Below are 6,180 nucleotides of genomic sequence, written 5' to 3' on the forward strand. Positions count from 1 at the left end.
GGTTTCCAGAACAGGTGCGTAGGCACCTTCTTTGGTAGAAGTTTATTTTATATTGTGCATTATACATATCATTATACATGTAAAATAGGGCTTAAAAATCTTCGTGAACGAGACAAGACGAGAGTAGTCGACTTTAAGAATATTCAAGTTGGAACAGTTAGAAGTTTATAATAACTAATTGTAAGAGAGGCTTGAAAATTTTTAAATATTTTACGATTTATGTTATTGCCCATTTTAAATGATTTAATCATTTTTTTTTTTTATTTTGATTTAGAATCGAACACGATGTGCCCAGGATGCCCCCGTTTGAGAAAGGTTGAGGGTACGCTACTGGCAGAGAAAGCGACTATCCACGAGCAGTGACACAAGCATCCACTTTACGATACATTATATACACGGAGAAGATCAAAAGATTCTAAAGCGGGTACGATTATGCGCTTTATGCATCGGTGTACATTCCCCACCCGCGCGGTGAAAACATATTTTTCACTTCGATCTGTTTCTTTCTTCTACGAAGTAGCTCGCCGCTGCGTTAGCGTAAAATCCTCGTCTATACACGGTGTTTCCTACGATTTAAAACATGAATGAATCTTACAGAATGCAACCATTTTTACGAACATCTGACGCAACAAGCACGACAATCGTTACTGGATTTTTGACGTGGAACATCGAGTATGATTTCGAGAACGAGAATATTTTTATTTCCGCTAGAAGGTAATTTTAAGGTTAACTTAATTTCAATATAAACGACATTCATTTTTTTCGTAAGTAACCTTCAGTGACCTTATTAAAGGTCACCTTGGGAGGAATAACCTTGAACGGTAGGTAACTGTACTACAGACGTGGCCAAATTAATCACACGAGAAGAATCACGTTTCTTCCGACGAAATAGTTTCTTATTTCATAAGCATACGACTCTTCCGTAATTTCAGCCATTATTTGACACAGCAAATTAGACAGTGGTTTCTTTAAAACGCTTTAAAGAATCTACTTGAAAATTTGCTTCCGAGAAACGCATAAAATCTTCCGTGCAATATCTGTGGATTTTCTCGCGACAGTAAATAGGAGAAAGTCTTGTGTTCCCATGTACAAATTTAAATCAGGTCGTACGAAAGATTCATCTGGTGTTAAGTTCCCTCCGTAGTTGTCACGTAAATTTAGTAGCGATACATCCGTTTTGGGGCACGTCGAACGACGCGTTCCTTCCTAGAATTCCAAGCAGCTCGCGCGAGAAGAAGAGGTTAGGATTATTTACGATGGTCGTGCGATCGCTCGCGGGTGTACGTTTCCCACTTTCTCCGCGGTTTTCTGCACGAGCATTTGCGATCCTTGCTCGTCTCCTCGTTCCTAAACAATTTGATAACGCGCTGGGAAATGGAGCGACAGCACGACGGCTGTTAAATTATCGACGTCGAGCGGAAAGTTTCTGCGTTTTCCACGAGACGATATCGGCATATGTACATCGACGCCATATTTGTCAGCTGCACCCGCCGTTGTCGATGGATCTTTTTATTTCTTTCGATGCAATTAATTAGTCGCGTTACTCATTTTATTCGCGACACAATGTGTTGCGTGAAACGCCAAGTAGGACGTTTATCGTCGCCCGCGAGTGAAAGAAAGAAGAAAGTGTAAAGATTGTCGCGGTTCGATACGTTTTGGCACTTTTGGAAAATTATCTTCGCCATCGACAGGGTTAATACTTAATACCATCGGTGAAATTGGGAATTTACATTTTATTCGAAACAACAATTAGAAATAGTTGAAACAATATTTCTGTCTTTTATTTCCTCGTTATTGTAGATGTTTTGCAGAAAGAAATTTTTTTTATTAAACGAACTGCACCCGTAACGTTATTCGCTTTTAGTCGAAGAATTATTTATTTTCAAGGCTCGTAATCGACCGATACGGATCTGTTATTAATTGCAATCCGCTCACTCTGGTTTCTAAATTTCTAATCGCGTTAAGGAGATTTACGCCACGCATAGATTTCCATGCATCAAACCATTTGTCCATCGTATCTCGAACGTGAATGTTTACGTTGTTAACGACCTCCTATAAACAGTCCTGATCATCAACTTTCTATAGTACGCGTTAAAAAATATCCGGGATGAATCTAAAAGATTTAATTACTCGCGAAGCCCATCGGTAATCGTAAATGGAATCTAGGCAGGCTCGATTTTATTCAGAAGCAAGGTTTATCATGGAATCTTCAGTTGTTAACGAGAAACTGAAAGTATTCTCGCGAATCTTTTTTTTTATCGACTATTGCGCAATGGCTGGCGCAGTGAAAAGTCGAACAGTCACTTTCATAGTTCCACAAACGCTTCTATTGGCACGTAATTAGCTATTTTTAATTCTCATTTAATAAAAAATATTCATTGCGTCGATCTTATTCGATCTAATCTCATTTTAGTCACAAGCTTCATACAGGTTGTTATGAATTTTTTTTCTCGATAGTGCGTAGGATTTCGGGGCTATGTGTATTGACCGAAAATGTTTGTAATTGACCCCTGCAAACAAAAATAATTTTTTCAGAACGATTTGAAATTTTTTTTTCCGTCAAAAACTTTCATACTTTCTCGAATTTTTTACTCGATAGTGCATAGGATTTCGAAGGTATGTCTATTCACCAAAAATGATTGTAATTGACCTCTGAAACTAGAAATAATTTTTTTAGAACGATTTGAAATTGTTCAATTTCGTTAAAAAATTTCATACCTTTTCGAATTTTTTTTTAGAAAGTGGGTAGGATTTCGAGGGTATGTCTAATCACCAAAAATGATTATAATTGACTCCTCAAACTAAAAATAATTTTTTTAGAACGATTTGAAACTTTTCAATTTCGTTAAAAAATTGCATACCTTTTCGAATTTTTTTCTCGATAGTGCGTAGGATTTCGATGGTATGTCTAATCACCAAAAATGATTATAATTGACTCCTCAAACTAAAAATAATTTTTTTAGAACGATTTGAAACTTTTCAATTTCGTTAAAAAATTTCATACCTTTTCGAATTTTTTTCTCGATAGTGCGTAGGATTTCGAGGATATATCTATTCACCAAAAATGATTGTAATTGATCCCTCAAACTAAAAATAATTTTTCCAGAACGATTTGAAATTTTTTAATTTAATTGTTAATAACTTTTTAACGAAGCCTCAGTCAAGAAGGCCTTTTCTTATTTTGGCCTCTAGAATCTCCCTTTAAAATTTTTCCCAGGGTTGGTCGAACACCCGGTATATTTGTAACGTAACATAACCTATAAAGCTTCGTAACATAACCTATAAAAGAGGTAAACGCGTCTGTTGAAAAATTTAAGAGACCGTAAGCTTTATTTGTTGTCCGTGGACGCGCACGATCGTCATAAGTATTATTTACGTGACAACGATGCCAATGAGGGGGGCACGCAAATTTTCGTGTACAGGATGATTAACGACCGTCGAAGTCAAGTAAAAAGTCTACCGATTGCACAACAAACACGACCACGAGGTACCGTCTTAAAAGCGCGATGCGTATTGTAGCCTACGTACGTGCAGATTTTTATCAAATATTTCGTTAACACGAGCCGCTGAGGCGAACACGTTTCTGAAAAATGACGATACCATCGAGAAAGGGAACGAAACAAATATACTCGTCTCGCGATAGACTCGAGAATAATTTATTTCGTATTATTATTAATCTTTAGGCGCGTTGTTTCAATTAACGATAGTTTAATTTAATAACGCACGCCTGCTGGCGTTTATCTCTAACTCGACGCCGAAGTCTACAGCGAAATAGTCGTGTTCACAGGTGCCACTATCTTTGTGTTTGATACTCCTGTTACGTGGGTAGCTCGGCATACACGCATGGTGACGCAAACGTCCCGTACGCGTTGATAATTCTAATAGCACCAAATAATAAACACAAGAGGGTTATCGAATTTCACCGGGAAACCCGATATTTTAACAGCCACGAAGCGATATAAAATTCGAAAGTTAAATAACAACAATAACTGGAAACGGTAAAGTTCAGCCTCGATGTTTGTCGTATAAAAGAATGTGAAAAAATTCAGAGACACTCCCAATACCGAGACAGGTATCGTGGAATTTTTTCCGATTTTTCGATCGAAAAACCGGGCTATGAAAAAATGAAATCCGTCCCGATTCGATTGCAAGAGTAGAGGCGCAGCGGCGTATAATGGTACGCGCTGCTGCATTGTAAGTAAATGGTGTAACGCAAGAAACGTGCTCTCTAATTGTAAATGTGTCCAGGGACGCCACAGGAGACGATGCATCGTAAGCGGGTTTCCGAGTCGGTCGACGAATTCATTGTGAGGGAAGATAAAAAAATGATCACGGATGAATGCGCCGCGAGAGCGACCGCGAACGCACACAGTCGCGCGGGAATTTGCATAACATTCGGCGCGACGTAGAAAACCGTCGAGCTACACCGTCGCAAGAGACACGCACGCGCGAGGCTACTCAATTACAAACGCCTCTCAATGGGTTAACGACGCGAAATTTCGAAACCGCTCTCGACCGGTTGCTCACGCATCAAACGTACATCGATAAACAAAAGGACTTTCAACGCTTCCTTCTATCATTTCTCTCGATCTCGTTCACTGTCACGCACACACTAACCCTTTCACCATCAAACGGACACTCCGTAATGCGAACTTCCTCCTCGATCAGCGTCCGCTTCTACGGCGTTCGACGCCCAAACGATTATTTCGACGTTAGGATCGATGTTATAATATTTTTCATAGGACAGGAAATGGTCGAAGCACAGTTACTCGGTTTAATGTTCCGGACGTGGACTCTGTTTGTTTGTTTGAAATAGTTTTATCGAGATTTGGTAATCTGTTAGTTAGTTAGTTTAATGGTACCCAGTTATTACTTTCTCTCGTACTCGTGTGGAAAGAAATCTTATTTCTCTTAGCCATTTTGTTTTTATCAAATGTTGTTTATTACACACTTGTGTATTACTTTTATTTACGGAAGCAGGTTTTTTTTTGCTTTTTAAATATTAATAAGACACACGTGTTTTTCTCCAACCTAACTACTACGCGTAACTCCGTAGTCTTCTCTTTTCCAAGATTTTAATAATGCTAATTATGGGGACTTGGGGGCTTTTTCAATTCTAATTAATGGGCAAAGTAATACCTAATTACAGAACAATATAAACGGTACATAAAAATCGCCAATTTTACGTGTTTTTTCCCCGGAGCGGTCACCCATCCTCGAGCTGGTCGCACCCAACCGCGCTTCACTTCGGTAATCGAACGAAATCCAACGTTTCCAACGTACCACAACCATCGACAAGTTCTATCTTAATTTATTCATATGTAAACAAGCGTTTTTCAGTAAATTGAATCACCATCACGGTGAATACGAGTGTACCGTACGTAATCTAGTTTTAGAAATGCGTAAAAATAATTACTTTTTTAACCAACAAATAAATAAATTTTCTCCCGAGACCCAAACATCCAACGCGTTGAATGTATCATCTAATCCGTTGATTTCATGTCATAGGTGTAAACAGCGCGCTAACTTCGCCAAAGACGACAGACACGTTTGTAATTAGGCTGCATCCTGGAATTGTCTCCTTCGAGGTGTCTTATTTCAAAGGACGCGAGACAAGGGACACGTGTCCCCAGTCTCGATCCAGACACCGAACGAGTAACACGTGAATACATTTATTATCGTTAACCTCTGGCACAGAAAGGATTTACGTTTTTAACACTTCGACTGCCACGCCACCCATAGGTGACAGGATTCACCACCATAGAACTAGAAAAATTCATTCTCAAGTCGAGATGTAGAGGTTACAAACAAATTTTAGGTTATGTAGGTTACGATGGTATAAAATCGAAACTTTGGGCTTGCAGAGTATCGTATGGGTTTGGTGTGGCAGTGAACGTGTTAAAATAGTTTGTTTTTGGGCCCGAAGGGAGCGTACGCGGGATCCACGGAACGCGAACGGTTGGAACGGCGATGGAACCGAGAGAAAAAGCGTTGCAAAACTTGCGTTCGAGCGTCGATCGCGTACGAGCGGTACTCACGTATACGCGTATACACGTTTTCCGTTGTGTCGTCGAACGGGGCGCAAACAGAGGCAGGGCTCCGATGTGTGCGCGGTGTTTAGAAAGTCCGACAACGAGAACACGGTGAGGTACACCTTGGTACCAGAAGACATACCCATCG

The sequence above is a fragment of the Colletes gigas genome, unplaced genomic scaffold, assembly GCF_013123115.1.
Source record: "Colletes gigas isolate AHSC1104 unplaced genomic scaffold, ASM1312311v1 Colletes_gigas_Sc00005, whole genome shotgun sequence".
NCBI classification, from domain to species: Eukaryota; Metazoa; Arthropoda; class Insecta; order Hymenoptera; family Colletidae; genus Colletes; species Colletes gigas.